Consider the following 24,576-nt stretch of genomic DNA (forward strand, 5'->3'; position numbering starts at 1 on the left):
AGTGACCTATAGAACAGACTCTTGGCCTATTGGGATTGTTACATGGGCCAGAAAAATAATCTTTGTTTTTTAAATCTTAGTTGTCTATTTATTATGTCTGTCTGTTGAGAGAGACAGAGACTGAGAGGGAGAGAGAGGGAGAGGGAGAGAGGGAGGGAGGGAGAGAGAGAGAGACAGAGAGAGAGAGAAAGAGAGAGAGAGAGAGAGAGAGAGAGAGAGAGAGAGAGAGAGAGAGAGAGATGGGTCCTGAATAGTATTTAGTATATTAAGCGGTACATGTGCCCCATATCAGCCTTTTATTAATTGGTCACCTGTGACATGTAATAGACATGAGCATCAACCATGAAGACAAAGTCAGGTCTACACTTTGATGTGATAACACATTCCTTTAACTCCTACTCTCGTCCCCAGAAAATGCTATAACTGAGGTCATCGTGAAGGACCAACCTACACCGAGCCATGAGATTCACAGAATAACTGAGATTCAGATATCTTGACTCACAAAATTCTTAGCCAGTTTTTGAAGAGTTCATTAAAGGGGGTGTTTGTGAAATTTAAGACTCGTGGTAATCAATAGAGGAAAGACAGGGTTTCTGAAGACACTCCTTGGCCTTGGAGGAGGCAAGGACAATCAGTGTGGACCTGTCAAACGGTCAACTCAACTCAATAGAAGTCACTGGAAGACCATTAACAGTAAAGATTTATGTCTATCACATTAATAATGTTGATACTGCACACTAATAAAAGATCATTTGAGGCTGATGATTAGCAAGGGTAATGGAGACAGATTTGCATTTCTGGGGTTCATACCAGGAAGATTTTCACCATTCTTGAGAAACAAAGAAACCAATTAAGCCAGGAAAAAAGATGGAAACGTGGGAAGCTTTAACTGACTGCTCCAGCTGCCATAAGCACAGACAAGTGTCTTAGGAACTGGCCAACATCTCACAGGGTGCAGACTGGAAGCAGGAGATGGGTGGGGTAGCCAGCACTGTGGGACTCTTGTGAGACTCTTGTAAGAGCACTCAACCTGACCTGTAGATGGTCACTTGGTCACTGTGTCCTTACAGGGCAAACCGAGGGACAGCTCTCTGGGGTTCTCCAAAGATTCCTAGACTCAGGGTCCTGGTTTTATGAACTCATTTAACCTCAATGACTTCTAGAATGTTCCTACCTCGAAATACAGACACATGGGTCAAGGACTTGAAAAATCAAGGAAGGGGTGTAATTCATTTCACAGCAGGAACCATTGAAACATTAAACATTAAACATTAAAACCTGCATTGCAAGGCCACATCAGAGCTGTCTGCAATGGTGTTTCAACAACAGCATCTAGATAAATAAACAGATCTTAAGTATTTTAAAAGGTATCCACTCTAGTTATATGACTGTGAACTGAGAAATCAGGACTTGGTCAAGATTTATTAATTTTTTTATGCCTTCATTCTATTACTTATCGATCTCATCTTGTAAGATAGTCATTGTCTTAAGCTCTGAAAATAAAACAATAAGCAAAATGGACACTGCTTCTTACATATGTGGAGGTTTTATTTTAGTGTAGGGAGATTATGAGTGAAGAATAGATAAGACAGCCTCAGGAAGAGATAGCCTCATCGGTGATAAAGGACACTGAAAGAGCTTCCTGTTTGATTGGAACTTATTGCCCTGCATCTGAATGAAACTGCAGGTAGAGGTCAGGGTTAACCATCTCTCAATCCATGCAGACCATTAGAGAATCTACTGAAAATCATGAGGATGAAAGGCCTGCAGGGATGGAGAAAATCCAGCAGACACTAAAGAAAACGGTGATCACATGTATCTTCATTTGCTTCCCTGTGGCTGTGGTAAAGACAATGTTGAATAGAAACTTGGAAAAGAAAGGGTTTATTTGGCTTGTGGACTATAGTTCGTCATCAAAGGAAGCCAAGAAGTAACTCATGGCAGGAACCTGGAGACAGGAACTGGAACAGAGACCACAGGAGAATGCACATACTGTCTTGCTCCTCATGGTTTGTTCAGCTTACTTCCTTATAGCACTCAGGACTACTTGCCCAGGACTGGCACAACCCACAGTAGGTTTGGGTCTTCCACAACAATCATCAACCAAGATAACGCCCCACAGACACACTCATAGGCCAATCTGTAGAAACAAATTCCTCAGTTGATGTTCTCTGTTTTCATTTGTCTCTAGTTTGTGTGCAATTGACAAAAACCAGCGAGCACAGACAGAGAGAAATAAACAGTCTCTCAAACGCTGCTGAGAATCAGATTGGACCATGGAACCTGGGGAATGAAAGTTGTTGGTGACCTTGATAAAGCAAATGCCAACAAGATTGCTGGTCAAAGTGGCACTTGATGTGTAACCCAAAAGAAAATGAGAGGTGGGAATATGAAGGCAGAAATAGGCCTTCTTTTTAGGAAATTGACTTTAAAGGGAGCTGTGAAATGGGGTAGCAGCTGGGGAGTGGTTCTGTTTTGGAGGGATATTTAAATGAGAGAGAATACAGCACTCTTACATACTGATGCAAATGGACCAAGAGAAATTTAACATTCGATTACATAAGCTCTCTCGGAAGAGTTAGTTCAGGAGCAAAGTTCCAGAAGAGAGCAGAAAAGGGGCCATCCAGTACATACATGGGTATCCAGGACCCAGACTTTGCTAGGACAAGGAGACTTCAATTCCTATGGCTGGAAAGATGATGTAATCTCTGGGTTCATAGCAAATGATTTGGAAGGTTGAAGGTAGAGGAGAAAATAAAGTTCTCTGATATCAGGAGCATGGCTGTCCTGGGGAAACCTGCACATATGGACATCAGTGGACTAAGTCCTTCAGCAGGTGACCTTGAGAAGCGTCATGGTTAAGTGATGACCTGCACCATAAGTCTACAGTTGACCCTCAGTATCCTGAAATTCATCAAACACCATACTTACTTCCAATCTTTCGTTATTATGGATCTGGAAGAAACCCGTGGTCATCTCTCCTGGGCCAACCCATCTTGTATCAGGTTCCTTCCAGCTCTTGTTCCAGTACTATTCCTCCCACCTGGGTTCTCATAATCATCATAATCATTTTCAAGAGCAACCCAATCTTTCTCAGTGTCCTATGGGAATAGATTTAACCACAACTACTCCATGAAACACTGAGATGTGTTGTCTAACCCGAATTCTTCTGTGTAAAGAAACACATTCCCCATCTCACCCATGTGCTTCCACTAGATACCCACTTCCTCTGCCATGGGAAGGAAATCCCTTTAGAGTGAATGAAGTCTGAAAACCAAGGCTTTCTTGTGCTGGAAAGCCAAGCACCATGACCATGACCATGATCATGACCATAACTATTCCTCTAGGACGTCCACCTCTGGCTGCAGGGCTGAAACTGACCACTTGGCTCAGTACACTCAATGGAAATGAGCTCTGCATGATAACAAAGAATGGGGGAAGGAACTTGGTGAAACAGGCTTGATCCTACCACCTAATGACACTTACAGAGGGGTCCAGAAGTGCTCAAAGTCCCATTCTTCTTCCTTGTCAGGTAGTGCACCAAGTATACCACATTCCTGTTCATGAAGCCTTTGTAATTATTTGCCACGATCTTTTTTACTTATCATTTTATAATTTCATACAGCATATTTTTTTTGGTTTTACGAGACAGGGTTTCTCTGTATTGTTTTGGAGGCTGTCGGTCCAGCCTGGCCTCGAACTCAAAGAGATCTGCCTGCCTCTGCTCCCGAGTGCTGGGATTAAAGGCAAGTGCCACCACTGCCCGGCTTCAAAGAGCATATTTTATCATATTCTTTCCCATCCCCCAATTACTCCCAGATCCTTCCATCCCTATCCACCCAAATTCATGTTCTTTCTCTTTAAAAATAAAAAATAAAAATGCCATTTTAAAAAAAGCATGGCATCTGATTTGTGTTGGCCATCTCCTCCTGAGAATAGGGCCTGCCCTGGATGTGGTTGATGTACCCATCCCACTGAAGAAAACTGATTTTCCTCTCCCAGAAGCTATCACTTGCAAATTCCTTCTTGATTAGGGGTCAGCCTTTGCGCTCATTTCCTTTCCTCCATGCTGAGGTTCTTGTCTGTTCCTCTGCATGCTGCCACAGAATCTGCGAGTTCATGTGTGTGTCTTCCCTGTTTCCTTTACAATCACCCTGCCCCTTCTTCCACATAGATCCCTGAGCCTTGAAAGAAGGGGTGGATAAAGATACCCATTTAGGGATGATCACTTCAAAGCCTCTCACCCACTTCACATGTCGCAGCTATGGATCTAGCTGATTATAATCATATGGAAAAGGCAGCTTCTTTGTTGAATGTTGAGTGATGCACAGCTCTCTGGCTATAATAGTATGTCACTAGGAGCACAGTTCTCTGGGTATAGTATTATGTCATTAGGAGCACAGTTCTCTGGGTATACTATTATATCATTAGGAGTACTGCCCTCTGGGTATACTATTATGTCATTAGGAGCATTGCCCTCTGGGTATAGTATTATGTCATTAGGAGCAGTGGTCTCTGGTTATAGTATTATGTCATTAGGAGCACTGCCCTCTGGTTATCATTAGGAGCACTGCCCTCTGGTTATAGTATTATGTCATTAGGAGTACTGCCCTCTGGTTATAGTATTATGTCATTAGGAGCACTGCCCTCTGGGTATAGTATTATGTCATTAGGAGCACTGCCCTCTAGGTACAGTATTATGTCATTAGAAGTTGTTTCATTTCTACATTCACTTAGTACAAAAATCATAATGAATTTTCCCCAGTTCTGTGATCTATGTAGTCTCAGATTCTTGGCCTCATGAACATTATCAGGCTAAGAGTGGTGGCACACACCTTTAATATCAACAGCTAAGAGGCAGAGGCAAATGAGCCCTTGCAAGTTTGAAGACAGCCTGGTATACATAATGAGTTCCAGGCCAGCCAGAGCTACATAGTGAATCCTGTCCCAGAAAACCAAATCAAATACCACCCATACTTCTACATGTTCTATGCCATAAGTATGTATCTTCTTCAACAATAGGATCTTACCATCAGGTTGGGGGAAGTAACCAATACTGTAAGCAATAGTCTACAGTATTTGGGAGGGACATCTATAGAACTGCGTTGATGGATATATATATATACATATATATATATATATTATTCCTATTACTGAGGCTGTATTGGGAGCATATGATGTATAGTTGAGTTATTGTCTCTTCCGTTATATGGTGGTTCCATTTAGCTATATATACTTTACAGAGTATCTACAGTATTGGAGTTTATAGGTCTTTTCAAAGGTCCTTTGGTGTTAATCATCTCTCCCCATCTTCCTTTTCTTCCCTACCTTTCTATCTTCCACCCTTGCTGGGTTTGAATTAAGGTTATGTGAGGACATAATGAATTTGCAATATGGCGTGGGAATGTCGGATGTTGATATTTCTTAAGAGCGTTTGGAATGCCAGCAAATTTGAAAAGGAACATAAGAATGCCTGTGACTTCCTCAATTTCTAGAAAATAGTTAAAATAGATGGTGCTCCCATACCGCAGACATTTTTTCTGAAGAAAAATAACATTTGTTGTGCTTCATACAACCTTGAGAGTGTTTTTCTGTGAGTCAGGCTTCTCTGTTGAACTGTAAACTCATAACTCTGTTATCAAAAGAGCTGTAATAATAAAAGTGAGACTTGTGTGAATTGCACTAAATTGCTCAACTTCCTCCAGTCTCCCTGTTTCCCACCTTGTTTTTCCAGCATTTATCAGGAAAGACAATTTAGTCAACCTCTCACAACCCCCTTTAATTTCTTTCTCCCTTTATAACACTATATTTTCCCTCCTCCCCTCTGATCCCTTCTAGCTGTCTGTCTTGGTTAGGGTTCCTATCCCTATGATGAAAAACCATGACCAAAGCAACTTTGCTTATTCAGCTTATACTTCCACATCACTGTTCATCATCAAAAGAAATCAGGACAGTAACTTAAGCAGGGCAGGAACCTGGAGGCAGGAGCTGATGCAGAGGCTATGGAGGGGTTCTGCTTATTGACTTGCCCATATCTATTGGTATAGAACCCAAGACCATCAGCCCAGGAATGGCATTGCTCAAAATGAGTTGAACCCTCCTCATCAATCACTAATTAAGATGTTCTCCATGCTTGACTGTAGCCAGATCTATGGAAGCACTTCTTCACTAAGGCTTCCTTCTCTCTGATGTCTACAGTCAAGTTGACATAAATCTGGCTATTATACTGCCTAAACCCTGTAGTTATTCTAAATGAAACATAAATATCTAAATCTTAAAAGCTAACATCCACATATAAGAGGATAATGTTTATCATTCTCAGTCTGGGATATCTAACTTAGGATGATTGTTTATGCCCTGTCCATTTATCTTCAAATTTCATAATATTGTTTTTTCTTGACAGTTGAGTAGCTTTCCACTGTATAAATGCACCGTGTTTTCATTATCCATTCATCAGCTGATGAGCATCTTAGCTGTTCTGGCTAAGTAGTTTCTGGCTACTATGAACAGAGCAGAAATGAATAGTGATAAACAAATGTTTCCAGTAGTTGTAGAATCCTTTGTGTAAATGCTCATGAGTGGTATAACTGGATCTTGGGATAGATCAATTCTCAACTTCCCAAGGAAGCTATCATTTGTTTTATTGATCTTGGTCATTCTGATTGTGATAAAATGAAATCTCAAAGAAGTTTTAATTTACATTTTCCTGATGGCTAAGAAATTCTTCACGTGTTTCTTAGCCATTTGTGTTTCATCTTTTGGGAACTCTATTTCATCCTATACTCTTTTCTTTAATTGGGTTATTTGTTTTTCTGAAGTTTGGCTTTTTGAGTTCTTTGTATATTACTGATGCTAACTCCTGTCATATATATTGGTAAAGAGTTTTTCTCATCGTGTAGGCTGCCCCTTTGCTCAAATAATGATGTCTTTTGTTGAATAGAAACTCTTTAGCTTCATGATGTCCCATTTATTAATTTTCATCCTTAGAGCCTGCACTATCAGGATCCTATTCAGAAAATCTCTTATTGTGATAACAAGTTGAAGCCTGTTCCATAATTTGTCTTTTAGAAAATTTTGGGCATCTGGATTTACAGTGAGGTCTTTGATTTATTTGGAACTTTAAGCAGGGTGGTAAATAATCTATTTTTGCTCTTCTACATGCAGCCATCCATTTTGACCAGAACCATTTGTGGAAGATGATGACTTTTCTCCAATTTTTAGTTTTTGGCATATTTGGAAACACTCAGGTACTCATGGATTTGTGAACTTGTGTCTTGGTCTTCAATTCCATTTCATTGATCAATGTGTCTGTCTTTATGCAAATATCATGTAGTTTTTATTGCTACAGTACAACTTGGCATATGGATTGGTGATACCCCCAGAAGTTGTTTTCATTGTTGTTCATAATAATTTAAACTATCTTAATTTTTGTATGTTTCTAAATGAAGTTTAATATATTTTTTCAATTTCTGTGGATACTTGTGTTAGAATTTTGGTGTGGATTACATTGCATCTGTATATTCCTTTTGGTAGGATTCTTTTAACTCTCTTCACAAACACACTGAGTCATGAAAGTAAAAATGTGTATAGGATTAGAAACACAAAATGTGAATATTCATTTTGAACAGTGCTCTTAGATCATGCTAGAGATATTAATCATGGCAGGAAAAAGATTAGAGTTAGGTAACAGGTCTGCACAATATGGATTTTATTGTTACCTCCTGGACTACACCACCTTAACAAAGCTAAATTTTAGAGGAATCATTTCTTAAAGAAAGAGCCTAACAAATTTCAGCAGAACAAGTATGTGCAGCATCACAGCAACTCATGAAAATAAATATGTATAAATGTAAAATCCTTTGAAAGTGTGAAAAGAAAGTAGAACCAAGACTTGGATAATGAAGAGAACTGGGGAGGAGGAAGAAGGGAGGGTTGGAAGAGGAGTAAAGGAAGGGGAGAAGGGGGAGGGGGAGAAAAGGAGGAAGGAGAGAGAAAGGGCAGAAAGAAGAAGGTAAATATGAAAATAATACATGACCCCATTAAGGAAAAAATGTCTTCATGAAGAACATCATTATGTGCAATGAACAGAGTCCAATAAAACATCTGAAGTGGATAAATAAAAGTTTAAAACTAAGCTAAGTATGGTGGGCTTCGTTTTGTTTAAAGTGGTTCTCTGAAGCTGGGGCCATAGTGATGTGATCCCTGGCATGACAATGTCACAAGATTTCCAACAAGAGAAGATAAAGTGTGTTTGCTCTCCGTTGGCAGGGTTGCTAGCTTTCAGATGAAAATCAGTGTTTGAACTATGTCTTCCCACTTCTAGATTTCTGTGACGGAACACCACCTGGGCCAAATTAAAATGTGGCAACAATACAAGCCAGTTGGTTGTAGGCAAGTAAAGAATGGATTTTTAAAAATAAAAGTACTTCATACTATTCTGGTTGATTTTTTTTCCTCTTTCACACTTACATTTCCAGAGAGAAGTCTCTTGCAATTTTTGGTAGAGTGTCCCTCATTCGGTAACCTATAGGACTTGCTAGTTGAATGACAGCATCAAGTTAGAGAAATGTGAAAATTTTGCCTAGGAGGACAGGTAGCTCAAGGCGACTGCATAGCAAGAAAGAAGTCAGCATTTCTATCCATCATGCAATGTGAGTTTTTGCATTGGTCATGGGAGCACCACTTCAAACTGAATCCAGTGAGGCTTGCAAGGCAGAAACAGAACTCAAAGACAAAGTCTGGTCACCTCTTCAGGTGGCAGCATGAAGAAGAAGGAACTTTGAGCAGAATAAAATAAACAGGACCTTGGTCACTTAATTACATTTGTTCAGAATTGATAAAGAAATATTTTTTAAAACTTTAATTGTCTAGTTTTCTTGAGGAAAGCAAAGGTATGTGGAAATGAGTTTACAGGATTAAGTTGACCTACAAGAGTCACACTAACTTTGTTCATCTCAACACAACCTGGCCTTGCCATTATTCTTATATCTGATCACATTCCAAAGAGATGTGTGCTTTGAGGGATAAATCAAATTTAGAACTAACAGTATTAAGCTTTCTCCACCTGATCCTGTTAGTGATTTTATAGCTATATTTTAGATAAAGTGAAAATTTATTGGTTGTTTTATTGTCTGGTACATTTGATTTGTTTGGTTCTGCTCAAAACTGTCAGTAAATTCTCACGAACTCATATATTTGACTTGCCCGAGGACAAGCACAGAAGCATAAATCTTCACTTTGGGTCCAAGGATTTAAAATCTAGTCTCAGTTTCCTTGGCAAAAAGAAATTTAGAATCAAATAGTTCATGTTGAAAGGGGGAATAAAGAAGAAATGAAAAACCATCCTGTGACATGGGAAGTAAGGAATATGCATCCCAAGATGGAGGAGGGAAAACCACAGAGGGCTTCAGAAGTTGTGAAGGTCCTCTATATAAGAGCCAGTGAAAATGTGTAGACCTTTAACTGAAGAGAAGGAAATTCAATCAGAGTGAAATGAGAGTAGAAATTCATTTAAGATTGGGAAAAGAGGACCAACACCTTAGAGGCTTAGAAAAACACAGTGCAATGTTAGAGGGTGGTTGGTACAAGGGATATTATGGTCATGGAATGATGGAGGGCTCAGGGTGAGGTTGGGGTAGAATGTGGCCAGCCTGGACCATTTTACAGTGTATTGATCTTTATATGGACATTAGGTAGTGCTAAACATTTTAGGCTTGGATAATGTCTCCACGAAGCATCAATGTAAGGGAACTGTTGGCATATATCACAGGAGCTGGTGACTCTGACCTGTGCTGAAAATATGTGGAAAGGAAGGGAGAGGCAGAAGGCAGTAACAAGACTTGATGGTGGGAAGCAAAGAGGCAGGAGTGTCAAAAGCAACATACTTTTCATAAGGAAACCCAGGAGGTGTTAGCATCAGAGCGGCCTCTGAAAAGATCCTGACTCAGCAGTAACATGTATGGCTGAAGTCAGCAGAATTGCTGCAAGTCCCCTGGATGGAGGTCAGCTGGAAGGCCACCAAAGGTCACCTCTGCAGCAATAGCTGCTCCCGGAGAAGGATCATGGGAAGAAAATAAAGTCTTAGAGAGGTTCTGCCTTAGAGGCAGAGCAGAGGGTGGAAGGAACAACAGAAAGGAGTTATGGGGAAGATCTAGGATCTAGAATCCTGATGGAGAATGCAACGGTAACCACAGGGAAAGGGTGAAGTCTCAGTGACCTGGGGAGACAGGGGTGAGCTTGCAGGCTAGAGAATGAAGCTGGGCAGCAAGCTGAGGCTGAGGGGAAAGCAAGACAAGGCAGCATTCCCAAGAAGACAGAGGGAAAGCGTTGACAATAAGGAGACTGGAGGGCTGAAGAGGAGGGGTCCTGGATCTGGGAGCCCAGGACAGGACTTCCCGCTTCCCTCTGCCATTTAATGTTTCCATCTGGAGATGCAGGCGAGAGCAATGAACACTGGCAGAGTAAATTCCCTGCAGTCTATATTCCAGCTATAAGTGCCGAAGGCTTAGAGATTATGTAGCTTCCCACCTTCCAGAAGCCAGGCCCAGATGGAGTAAGAAGAGGAAGGAAAGTAAGAAAGGAAGGAAATGGGGAGGGAGGGAGGGAGGGAGGGAGGGAGGGAGGGAGGGAGGGAGGGAGGGGGAGGGAGGGAGAGGGAGGGAGGGAGAGGGAGGGAGGGAGAGAAGGAGGGAGGGAGGGAGGGAGGGAGGGAGGGAGGGAATATGGAAGCCTTGGAAGAACACTACACTAGAAGATGCTGAGTGCAGAGGTAAGATGCAGGAAGGAAATGACCGAGTGTAATAATGCCAGTCCTGGAGGAGAAAGGAGAAACATTTGTTCAGGTTTGTGTCATTTCAAACTGGTTCATCCACACTTCATGTTTAAGCCCTGCTTTAGTGATATTTACTCAGTGTCTACAATGAGTACAGAGAATTGTGAAGGATATAAGTAAATAGATCATGGCAAGGAAATACTGTTACTAGACTAAAATGATTTCTGTGCTTTCACCGATACTTTAATTATTGTGTGACATTTGAGCCAGAGACCTAAAGCCACTACTAAATGAATGTTCATTGGATAAGTAGGCAGCTCAATAAACATACAGGATAGGATTGGTACATACTCCAAACAGGAAAATGTCTCTTATAATGACTCATATCGAAAAGAAGTCCATCTTTGATAAAGGGGGAGAGGCCCAGGCTTGAGGTACATTACAGACACAGGTCTGGTCCCTCTATGTGCAGGACCCAGGTCCAAAAGTTCATGGCTGCACAGAGAGCTGACATCTCAAACACAGGAGGAAACTAGGGCCCTGGGCTCAGAACACATCACTTGTGATCAGCAGCTCCAGCCAAAAGCCCTGGTAAGTATGCCTTCCCTTGCTGGATGCTGAAGGTTCTCATCTTCCTTTCCTGGCTTCCAGCCTCTGCTGTGTATAATAAGAAGTGACAGTCCTTCCAGTTTAAACATAGTGGCTAGAACTCGCACAACCTGTGGTTCCCCCTAACCCTGCAAAGGGGGGCTGATGTGACAAATAGCTGGAGGAAAGGCAAAGCAGAGCCCAGGCGGGGAGGCACGGGAGTTCTAGAGGCACAGGATGGACACTCTAAGCAAGCTGTGAAGTTAAGGGACTACCAAGGAGCCACCTGTAAAAAGCAAAATGCAGTCTGAGGACACCACGAGCCCTGTGGAGGAGCAGAGACACACAGCAAGGCTTCCATTGTCTTTCTGGAGAGGCTGAAGGAGGCATGTTTGAATCTCAAGGAACTGCACTCAGCCAAGTACATGCTGGCTTCCTGAAAATGATGCAAAAGTCTAGAGGGTGCTTTCCTTTTTTTTAATTTTTTTAATTTAAATTTAAATTAGAAACAAGGTTGCTTCACATGTCAATCCCAGGTCTTTCTCCCTTTCCCTCCCCTCCTCCCAAGCCCTCCCACCAACCCCCAGTATCCCCTCATTTCCCAGGGAGGGTGAGGCCCTCCACGAGGGTGTCCATACTCTGTTGTTTCACCCAGGGCAAGGCCTAGACCCTCCCCCAAGAGTCCAGGATGAGGGTGCATCTCTCATTGTGGGATAGGCACCCAAAGCCCATTTGTATGTGAGGGATAAATACTGACCTACTTCCCAAGGCCCAATAGATTGCCTAGGCCTCCTCACTGACGCCACATTCAGGGGGTCTTGATCAGTCCCATGCTGGATTCCAGGCATCAGTCTGGGATTTGAGAGGTAATCCTTGTCAGGTCAGCTGTTTCTGGGGGTTAAACTAGCCCAGTCTTAATCCCTTTGGTCATCAGTTCTCCCTCTTTGTCACTGGATTCCTTGAGTTCAGCTCAGTGTTTATCTGTGGGAGTCTGACTCTGCTTCCATCAGCCATTGAATGAAAGTTTTGTTTCCCAGACTCTCTGGCAGTAAGATTGAAGGCCGGCACTCCCCAGATAGATCTATGTCTAAAATCCATAAATGAGAGAGTACATATCATGTTTCTCTTTTTGTGACTGGGTTACCTCACTCAGGATGGTTTCTTCTAGTGCCATCCATTTGCCTGCAAATTTCAGGATTCCATTGTTTTTTTCTGCTGAATAGTACTCCATTGTGTAAATGTACCACATTTTCTCTATCCACTCTTCGGTTGAGGGGCATCTAGGTTGCTTCCAAGTTCTGGTTATTACAAATAATGCTGCTATGAATATAGTGGAACAGATGTCCTTGTTGTATGAATGGGTATTTTTTGGATATATGTAGAGGGTGCTTTTCTAATGAATCTTCTGAGGTGATGGGATGGCTATAACTTGGCAGAATGCTCAAGAGCCTATTGTGACCTGTGGGTGCTTGAAATGCTGCTCATGCAACTGAGAAACTGATCTGGATTTCAGTCCATTGTAGTCACTTGAGTTGCAAATCACTGCATGTGGCTAAGCACTCCAGTGCTGAAACACAAGGATCCACACACTGCAAAGCAAATCCATGTCCCGAGCCCTGACCCCACCCAGACCCCAGAGCAGCACCACTGGCTTACAGCCAGACAAGAGAGCGTTTTCTCCTAGGAACACTACAAGAGTGAGAGACACAGGTGTGGATTCTTGGATAAGACAGTGAAGTCCCTTGGAGCATAGTAGTACAGCCCTCCATCAAGACAACTATGAATTTCTATGGCATCTACAGCAACCGTTCACCCCCAGGCCCTGGTACTTCATAACAATATCAAATGGGAGGGTGGTTAAGAAAGAAATGACAGACTCTAGAGATCCCCCATGAAGGGCCTTACCCTCCCTGAGGAATGGAGTGGGGATTGGGTGGGGGGACTGGGGGGACTGGTGTGGGGAGTGGGCATGGAGGGGAGAGAGAGTGAGCTGGGACTAACATGGGAAGCAAGCATGTTTCCAATTTAAATATATAATAAAAAAGTGTTTAAAAAAAGAAAGAAAGATATACAACAGGAATTCAGAAGCTAACTAAAAAGAAACCTGTGACTCAAAACCATAAATTGATGCTCAAATAGAAAAAGGTGAACGATGTGTCCAGAAGACAAGAGCTAGCAGAGACAAGACAGCAAGAATCACAAAGGTTTGGAGAAATTACAAGCTGGTGGCAGAATGAAGACATGGGGGATGGGTAACCCTCCCAATCCGCATTGCGCTTTCCATTGCAAGACCTTGCTTTGTAGAGGGAAGCCAATCCACGAGATCAAGAAAACTATAACCTGCCAGGTTTCCTGGAAGTTCCCAAGAATCTCACGGACAGCCAGGTCTACCAGGTACTGCATAACTGCTTGGTGCGGCAGGCAGACCAGAAGAGTCAAGGCAGAGTCTAGGGTGAGACATGTAGCTGACTCAGGAGTTTCACTAGGCTGTGCACCATGTTAGTTTGGGAGCCAGGCACTGCAGTTGTCCACCAAAGCAGCCCTGAGGGTGATGGGAGGCAGCACAGTGGACCCCAGGGGGAGGTGTTCCACACAGTGCCTCAGACATTTGACTAGGAAAGCTGTGTAATTCAGAGCATCCCTGAACCAGCACTGGTTTAGAACAAGCAGATAATGAACGATCATTGTCATTTCCAGGACGGATATTCATTAACCTGTGTCAAACAGGAGAGATATCCTTTCATGTCTGTGGACTCATTTTTAAAAATTCTCAGAGGCTCATTTGAGCAGACCTGGAGAACTTCGTAGCTTGGTTCCAAAGTCTATTGGCGCATCAATGGGAAGAAGCGAGGGAGGATGCTCACCCTGAACATGCATGTGCATGCCGGCTCAATAACCAAGCCTTTTACCCATCCTTTAAATCAATAGACTGCTTCCCATTGATTTTCCTCAGGGTTCACTTTTTGTAAAATGTGTCTCAAGTTGAGTAAAACACATTTTAAAACTTTGGAGACACGACATCACCTGCATTCCAGAACTCACTGGCTAATCAGTGGAGCCAAACATTGACAAGAGCTACCAAAGATTTCATTCACATGTCAGGTGTAATAGGTATGAGCGCCATGGTCTTGGTTGGGTGAGCCACTACCCTGTCTGAGCTTTGGCCTCATCATTGGCTATATAAAATATTGTGCTCTAAACAAAAAGAAAATCATAAACATGAAGACATTGGTTGTTGAGGAAAATTGTGTCTTTTGACAGAATGTGTCTGTAAATATTAATCAAGAATGAATTGCCTAAAGATAAATATATATGAGTTTCTTGTTTAATCTGTCATGTTACATTTATCACAGCATGGTTAGTACCACTCTGAAAAGCCATGCAGTAGGTCTGAAAGAACCCAGGGGCCTTTGTCTCCAACACTCTGATGGTCCCAAACTGCTGTAGCAGAGACGGTATTTACCATGTGGGCTCAGCCAAACCCGGGGGAAGGTGGTGTTATCAAGATTCTTGGGCATGTCTCTGTAAAGAAAAACAGAAAAACAGATGTTGTCTTAACTTACAGTCACTGCCAAGTAACTGCTTGCTGGAGAATGGATGGGAGGATGGTATTAGATTAAAGAGACAAGGGATGAACAGCTCTTCAAATACAGAAACTGTACTTAGCAAACCGGAGGCACAGTCATGATCTCTGACCCACAGCTGTGGTGAGCACAGAGAGGGATATGAAGGGTGGACTTGTGAAGGAGTTTTATCCCCCAAAAGGAGTTCAAGCAAGCTGCTTAAAAACCAAGGTGTGTGTGTGTGTGTTAGCAGGAACTGGCTCAGCTTGTTGGTAGAGGTGCTGTTGCTGGGAAGCCGTCCCCTCAGGAGAATCTTCTGATTTGCCACCGTCTTGATGTCTTCCCAGTGTTGCACCCAAACTCTGATCCCAAAAAAAATCACCAAGGTACCCGATCTGATGCAAAAGCTAATAGTCTTCAATTAACGAGTTACCTGTATTAACTCAGGTCATCTGTCCGTCTGACACAGTGGTAGAGCAAGAAGGACCCAGTGGGACTGTGGGGCAGGGAATTTATTGGGGTAGAATAAGGGGAGTATCTGGGGTTTGTAATAGTCTCAGGATTGGTGCGTTTCCAGGCTTAGGCAACCTATCCTGTGTTGATTGGTCAACTGCAGCTGCAGGTAGGTTGCTTTAGGCCCTCCCAGGGCAGTTGCTATGCTCTGGACTCCACTGTTAATTGAAGCACATCCAGAGCCCACCAGCTAATTTCTGATTCGTTCCTAGCCACATGGAGGGTATCTGACTTCCTAGTGACTAGAAGGTTGGGTAAGGTCGGGGGCTTAGCACATGTTGCTGAGTCAGGAGCCTTTGTCTTGTTGGGTCTTTTCTGCAGCCTGTCATGGCTGCCAAAACAGGGGGCTGGGTGAGGGTCTGGTCCCTTCGCCAGGAGCGTGCCTGCTATGAGGCAAGTAAATTGTGAGGTGTGGTGAGGGCTTGGAAAGTCCTTGAGATACTTTGTCTCAGACAAGCAAAGCATAGATTCCCCTGGCCCAGGGTTTGTTCAGCCCAATTGTCTGGTTCTGATGAGCAATTTCATTGTGGTATCAGCAGGCTCACGGATGACTTGACAAATTAACAACAATATAATGTGTTGCCCTTGTGAATGTCAGTCCCTTCTGTAAGTACAAGCAACTCTGGCTCATAGGTGATGGGGGAAAACTAAAGTCATAAGGAGTTATGTGCCAAGAGCCATGGCTCAGCCTCGAGGCCAACTCTGCCTCTCCACTTTCCTCCTACCTTCCTCTATCACCCTCCGGCTTGCCTCAGGCTCCCAGCCAGGTCTCTGCTCTGTGAAATATGTTACACAAATGAGAACAAAAATGATTTTAAGCAAAACACCATACTGGAACTATTCACCAGCCAGCCATCTCTAAAATTATCTCCTACTTTCATAGTTTAAAACTACAACAATTAGGTCAAGCAAAGATGAACGTTAACCTGCTAACAGAACATGTATGTGGGTTTCACAGAATGGCCAGGGCTGAAATAACATACACTACCAAGCACTGAGGAAGGTTACTGTAGCATCCCACCACAGTGGCTAATACATGGAGATTCTGAAAGTAAATCAAAATAGTGTCAGCATATCAGGGTCTAGAGTACTCTAGGAGATAACTAATACCATCAGTATAGGAGTGTCTAGAGAACTCTATGAGACAAACCTCTGGGAATTAGCAATGTCTGGAGGGACTTTCTAGACTGTTCTAATTGAGATGGGAAGATCCACCCTAAATACAGACTGAACCATTCCATGGACTTGGATTCTGGGTTGAAGAAAAAGGAAGTGCAGTCAGAGTCCCAGCATGCATCTCTTTATGATTGCTAGAGAGAATTCAATGTCAGCAGCTATGTCAAACTCCAACACCATAACTCCTCAACGTGCAAGACTGCAGCTTTGAACTGTGATCCAAAATAAACCTGTCCTTCCTTGAGCTGTTCTGGTCAGATATTTTCACACAACAGCAAGAAAGTCATTAATACCGTGGTGATCCACATGTCCACAGAGGGATTTGATCACCTTGTCAATGTTAGCATCTACTTTGCAGGGTTGCTGGTGAGGACGGATGAGAGGAGGTGGTGTGTGAGAGTCAGACTCTAATCTGCTAATATAGACTCCATCTCTGCCTTTGCCCTCCTTGGGGTCTGAGTCTCAGAGAATCATCAAACTTCCATTTCCTCTGGAGGGAAATGATAGCAATTCTTGAAATCATGGATGGTCACACCATCAGGCATCCGAGGGCTTCCTATGTACATGTGGAGCAGTTCCATTTGCACTGGCTGTGAAGAACACAGAAGATTCTGAAAGATAAAACCCTTGCGCCTTCTTCAGAAAAGTGGCTCCAAGGTGCAATGAACTTTCCCTCTGCTCCGATCAAAGCAGATTTTGCAAAGACAATGGGGGGAGGAAGCTGGTGGTAAATGTCTGTTTGGCATTTTGAGCAAGATTCGATGTGTTACCCACCCATACATCCTGTAACTACTTAGGGTATTTCCTTAATGGTTGTGTTCACATTACAAGGCTGAATTCCTTCATATAACAATGGAAAGCAAGCAGGAGGCTACACGAGTCAGGAAAGATGATACAGCGTTAACTATTTTCTGATTCCAACTCTGTATCTTTTCTCTATTGAGGTGAATACATGCATAAAGCATCAGCTTACTGTGAGAACGGAAATCCTTAAGTGAGGGTCTACTCCACGGCTTCAAAGTGGCCACCCTCTCAAAGCTGTAGAGAGCTCAGGGCTGGTGAGTTCTTGTTTGAATATCTACGCTAATCTAGTGCAGTATTTTTATTTGTGAGTTCATTACAATAAGGCGATGCTATTTTTAAAATTAAAACGTATTTTCAAAATTCTACACTGCGGCTTTAAAAACAATGATAATCTAAGGCTGAAGGAACTGCTTTGCCCAAAGCTAAACATCAAGCATCCCTGCTTATCCAGTACAAACCCCAAACTGTTAACCCAATGAGATAAGGTGGGTGTGGTAGGCATGTTTATAACCCAAGCTTTGAGGAAGCTGAGGCAAGAGGATTGACATGAGTTCAAAACCAGCCTGGTCAATAACCTGAGTACTGGACTAGGCAGGGCTACTTAAAATGATGTTATCCCAGAGATAACAATCAATTAATTAAATTAAAATGATAAAAGTTTTTCTTTTTAAGCTTGCAAACAAAATAATCATGTGTTTTCATGTACCATATAATACTCGATATTTGAAACTGTCTAGTTTTGTGAAAATGACTTTTTCTATTTCACTAACAAGAGAGTGATTTGAACCATAATATAGTCCCAGAGGGTTTGCAGTTACTCAAGAACAAATGTTCCCCTTTGAAGGCATCTGTCCCATGGATTTGCCAGTGCACAGTAGTTTTCCCTCACTACACAACAGATATTGGGTGGCAACAGTGCCTGGGTTCTTTCTAAGGGGCCAAATAAGTGACTTATGGCCTAAAACATTGGACCTAAATGCCCATCACCACTTCCTTCTACAAAGCCCATCCCCCACTATTGTCCCATAAGTGAAGATGGAGGCATGCAATTACCTAAGGCTGCACCATGGTTTAGTCTAATCCCTAGTCCAACCCTGGGCCCCAGGTCCCAATGGCATAACCAGAATCATGTCTCAGGAGCTCTCCTTGAATCATACTGAAACATTCTAGAGCACACATAGCAACTCCACCACAGCTGACTCCCAAGTTCTCTGACGCTATAGCTTAATGTTTCGTGGTGTTTTGGGACATGAGAGATCTCGAATTATTCACTAAGAAATAAGAAAGTAAATGTTCTTTCAAACTGCGTGTGATTTGTTTGTCTTGTGGGAATCTCTGTCAGAGAGTTCATCCTTTGGAAGTGGCTGTGGGAAGACGTTGACGTGTGCTGACTACCTTTACCCCATGTTTGCCTTCATAAACCACACACGCCACCCCATGAGGGCAGCAACGACAAGACTGGCACCACCACAGTGGCAGAAAGGCCCTGAGTGGGAGTTGGGAAGACCTAAAGATTAGTTTATAACAGATCCCTCCCAGAACTACACTGCACTTGTTATATTTTATTCTTTCCAGTGTTGAAATATCTACTCTCACACTGGAAAAAGACAAAAAGAAGCCCACAGCTGGTCTCATTCACTTTCATCACACATCAGGATATGTTCTTTAGAAACAAGTTGTTAAAATGAGTATTTGCTAAAAGCATGTGTGAGCTCTGTAACAAAGGAAGTGGGGGCAATTATTGTGCATAGAGCAGTAAATTAAAAGTCTACACGATAAATGCCTGAGAAATCAATTGGAGGATGAGTCAAGGAAACACGTGGACCACAGGTTTTGACTAAACACGTGATGAAAGGATTTTCAAGCTATGCAAAAGCAGTTGCCCACTTTTATGTTTTATGGCAGTCAATTGGAGCATCTAGTCAAACATCAGCAAGATGACGTTCATCATTGGCAAATAGGGGAATTACAGAAATGAATGCTTAGTTCAAACTTCACATTGCTTTCGGGAAGTGGGTGATCCTTTGAAGAAACTCCCCTGACATCTCCTGAGCTACCGTTAGTGGTTAACAACTCCACCCTGATACTCAGCAAAGTGAAAATTTCCATAATAACAAGAACCTCCAAGAATAACTTAGCAAGTGATGTGGAAAATCTTTGTAGGGGAAAGAAAAATCAGCAAAAGGAAAAATGAAAATAGCCAAGTATGGAGCCCAGCAGTAGACAAATGATGGCTGTGAAGTTATTTATAGATGACTTCAAGCCGATTTAAAAATCTCAACAGTATGTTTTATAACACTGTAGAATGGGCTTAAAGATCTTCTGAAAAATGCATCAACATTAATAATTAATAAGATACTACAAGATTAATGAAGAGCATTTTCCATTCTTCATATTAAAACTGAATGTGGAACTGTACTAAAGATAGCATGGTGAAACCAGTAAATTATTGAAATTAAAATTTCATGAGTGGTTAAGTCCTGCTATTTGGGGATTTATTGTTTTCTGTGATTCCTAGAACAATCATGAATTTCTGTTCCAGATACTAAACATTTAAAGAATTATACCTCCCCTCTCTCACTCATGTTTATCTCATTGCTTAATGCATGCTACATCACTTAATTTATATCATATTACTTACTTTTCTGTTGTTTTCTTTTGTCTATATGCATCCTTCTATATTAAATATGCCCTTCACTGAGTCTGCCCCTACCTGAGCCTTCCTTCCCTTTCCCTGCACCCTTAGAGCATCCGTTCCTCTTCACTTCCCCCTCATTTCTGTTCTCATTTCTATGGATCTTCTCTGCCCATCACTTGCCTACACTGCACTGACACACAGCAGGAAAGCTCACCAATGACTCATGTCACACAGGCCACCTGTCACACCTTTGTCTTATCTCACTTGGTTTCTTGACAGAATTTTCTACAGCTGACCCACTCACCTTTCCATCTCAATTTCTACAATTGCATAAACCCTTGTGTTATTGTTCAATGAGCTCTATATCTCATCACATAAATTTCCCCTTCTTTCTATGATCCAGTGAGTTGTAGAACAGATAGCAAGCTAATCACATGTCCATTTAAAGACAAAGACATCATAACAAATCAGTATTTGGTTTTTTTATACATCTGGTATGTGTCTTACGGTGGCATTAAGGTGATGGGAAAACAGTATACAGATGACCCTGATCAGTATAGTAGATAAAAGACATCATTAAAACAAACGGAGCGTTTAGCAGGTAATTGATCCATGGTGAGCAATCAGGGTCTAGGTTGTCACTCCAGAAGCACATCTTGTTTTCAGTTAAAACATCTACTTATAAGGGGTTGGTAGGATGGTTCAGCTTGCCACAACAAGCAGGAGGACCTGAGTTCTAAGACCCAACACCCATGTAAAAGTCTGGGTTCAGAGGTGTGGCTGGCAATCCTAGCATGGAAGCAGCAGAGACAGGAGGAAACTTCTGGCTTACTGGACACTCAGCATAGCAGAGTCAGGAAGCTCCAGGTTCAGGGAGGGATAACTCATCTCAAAATATAAGGTGAAAAGTGATTGAGAAACACATATAGATACAGAGAGAGAGAGGGGGGAGGGAGAGAGGGAGAGAGAGAGATACATACAGAGACACACAGAGAAAGACATACATACAGTCAGAGACAGACACACAGAGACAGATACACACAGAGACAAGCTGACATACACACAGAGGTATACACATAGAGAGACACACAGAGAGATAGACACACACAGAGACATACACACAGAAGGAGAGAGACATACATACACACATAGAGGCAGACAGACACACAGAGAGATACAGAGAGAGACAAACACACACAAAGAGAAAGAAAGAGAGAGATACACACACTCCATAAATTACAATAAAATCATAGAGATCTTGGTTGGGAGGGATACTGCACACCACATAGAACTATTTAATTTTGTTGGCTTTACTGAGTTCATCACACAGAATTCATGATTCATTTGTTGACGCCATTCCTTTGATCCTTGGTCTTGAAGGATGATTTCTGGGCACATAGTATCACTGTTATCATCTGGTTGCCTTCCCAGTCTTTGTACCAGGTACTCATCTCGTTATGTTATAGGTAATAACTCAACATACACCTCACTTTATGTTCGTTGTGATTTGCTGTTCTAGATGAGAACAGAGATTCTGCATCTTTATGGAAAGGGGAAGAGCTTTCTGCTAAGTATTAAGATGAGCTCCATGGAGATTCTTTATGCATGTAAACACAGACTTAAAAAATCCCATCTTATCTCTATGTCATCCTAAAAAGTGATGAGCACAGAGGAAAGGGGAGACAAGATTCCTGCACTCCTACATAAGCAACTTCCTGATGTCATGATGAGCTAAGGAATGATCTACGGGATATAAGAATCGACATAATAAAGAATAAAGGAAGGGTTCTAGGTCTGCCCATCAGAGCAAAGTATCAACTGTTTCACTTCTGTAATATCTGTAACTAAAGTATATGGATGAGATAAGAATTATATTAAAAAGTTACATAAAAAGTACACAATGAAAAAAAAGCTGTGTTATCCAAATTATCACTGAAAATTGTGTAGAGCTGGGTAAACATCCAGGTTACTAGTTCTCTAAGTAAGACTACAAACAGCTGACAAAAAATGAAACTAAAAGTCCCTCCACCACCATCTCCCTTCCTCTCATTCATACTGTGGTCTGAGGAAAGCTGAGCCTGTAGTAACGAGTTACAGACCATTTTTACGGATATTAATTGTTACATAATTCACATGTCATATAACTGGTGATTGAACTATACCTTACCTTATTGGAATGTGTCTTTAAAATACTGGGAAATTTCACTAATGTGCACATGACTTAGGAATCCACAAAACAATTTGCATGAGAAGGACAGTCTGGGCCAGCTCTTCTCACAGTGCCAATATGACAATTAAAATCATGTTAAATACCAACAGATGAATCATTAAAGAGCTATAGAAAAGCTCATGAAATAAAATCTCTGAGCTCTGTTTGCTATGATGCAAACCCTTGAGAGCATTTTCTAAGAAATATTCTGGTTCATAATCTGTGTGACCCAAAGGACCCCCTCGCTCAGCTGTGTGACAACCATCACAGAAACTCACTCATGAGTGTAAGAGTACACAACTCACTTACAGCATAGTTTGGAGGCACCTGATGTCTGGTGGTAGGTATGTACCACTGGTCATGCTATCAGTAGGGAATCAACTATTAAGAAACACAGGTTTTTTTTTCTCCCACATATACCAAATCAATGAAAAATTTGAGAGTTTAAAGACTTTGCCCAGATTTTAATAAGACAAGTAAACGACAAGAACAATGAGAAAACATTCACTCTACATTTTACCCACTTACACTGAAAAAGTTCCAAACTTGTTGAGGGGGATGTTTATCATCTTGCTGATGTACTCACCTGGAAGCTTCAACCCTAATGGCTAGCTTTCACATTGCTGACAGATGCTTTCATGCTACCAGATGGTGGGTGGTAATCATCCATCTCACCCAGCTGTGAACACTGTAAACTACAATAACCAGAGAAGAAAGACATGGCCACCAGTGCAATAGTGGCATGAACGTTGTGTGAGTAACCAATCACTTTCTGGTTAGATTTAAGTCCCAGTCCACAAGGTAAAACTCACACCTGGCACCATAATCAAACCAAAAATCTGAGGCTAGACATGCTAGGCCCTAAGGGAGAACCTACTACTATTGGTTTACTAAACAGACATAGTATTAAACCTAATAATGTATCACTATATCCATAGATCAATATATCTCGTAGCCCTTATTAGAGGTTTCTATTTGCAGTAGAGGGTGATTAATGCTGAGACCCACAGCTGGTTAATGTGCAGAGAATGAGACTGTAGAGTTCTCTGCCCTAAATGGGACATCTACATCATGCCCCTTCCTCACAGGCTCTAAGAATATTGTAGTAGAGGGTGTACGAAGCTTGTAAGAGCTAGAGGCAGTATAGGACTACAGATAAACAGTGTTTTCTAGACATAGAATGGCGATAACACAGATGATCTCACAATAATTATGATAGCATTCCCAAAACCTGCACAGACTCAAGGTCTGCAAGAGGAAATGTAGGCATGAACTCCCACCCCAAGGGGAAGAGCTATAGGTAACTGATAGCTACTGGGGGAGGGACAGACAGTTTTCTTTAAAGGCATAGCCCCTGGAAGGTCACCCATACTCTAGTGGATGGCCATATACTCAAGTATATATGGGCAGCAGAAACTGAACAGTGTGGTTTAAAAAACAAAAAGCCTGGTGCATGAGACTTTGTCCACCCTTCCTGGGAGCCCTTACCCTGTGGAAGGGGTGGATGAGGGAAGGGCTGGGAGGAGGTGAAGGGTGGCAGGAGTGGAGGGTAGGTGGAAAACTATGGCTGGAATACAAGATGAAATTTTAAAAAATAAAAAAGGACACAAAGTAGTGTTGATAGACAAGTGAAATGAATTTAGGAGGAGTTGGAAGAATGGGGGTGAATGTGACCAAATATACTGTATGAAATTCTGAAATAACTAAAAAAAATGAGGGAAAATACCACACACACACACACAAACCAATGCCACTGGAGAGCTTGTAATGACTTAGAAAGATCCTGTACATAGGGAGAGAAAAAAAGTTGTAACTGGGGCTGGTAAGATCGCCAAGTGGTACTTGCTGCCAAATCTAATGATAGAGCTATACCCCTGGGACTCACACACTGGAAAGAGAAAACCAAGCCCTGCAAGTTATTCCCTGACGGCCACCATACATATGTATGTGCATACACACAGACACACACACACACACACACACACACACACACACACACTAACTAGATGCAATATTTTTAAAATACTTTAAGATTAAAGGCACTGACTGCTCTTCCAGAGGACCCAGTTTGATTCCCAGTATCCACATGGCAGTTTTCAGCTCTCTGTAACTCAAGTTCCAGGGCATTGAACACTCACTCTGGCCTCCATGGGTACTATATGCTTGTGATGCCAGATGTACATGCAAGTAAAACATCAATACACACAAAATAAAATATTCTTTAACTTAAGGATTATTTCAATGAAACAAGAGACAAAGGCAAGCGAGCTCTTTTCCTTTAATACACTCTAGAGCCTGGGCTTAAACAAATGCA

Source organism: Mesocricetus auratus, unplaced genomic scaffold, assembly GCF_017639785.1.
Source record: "Mesocricetus auratus isolate SY011 unplaced genomic scaffold, BCM_Maur_2.0 Super-Scaffold_100015, whole genome shotgun sequence".
NCBI classification, from domain to species: Eukaryota; Metazoa; Chordata; class Mammalia; order Rodentia; family Cricetidae; genus Mesocricetus; species Mesocricetus auratus.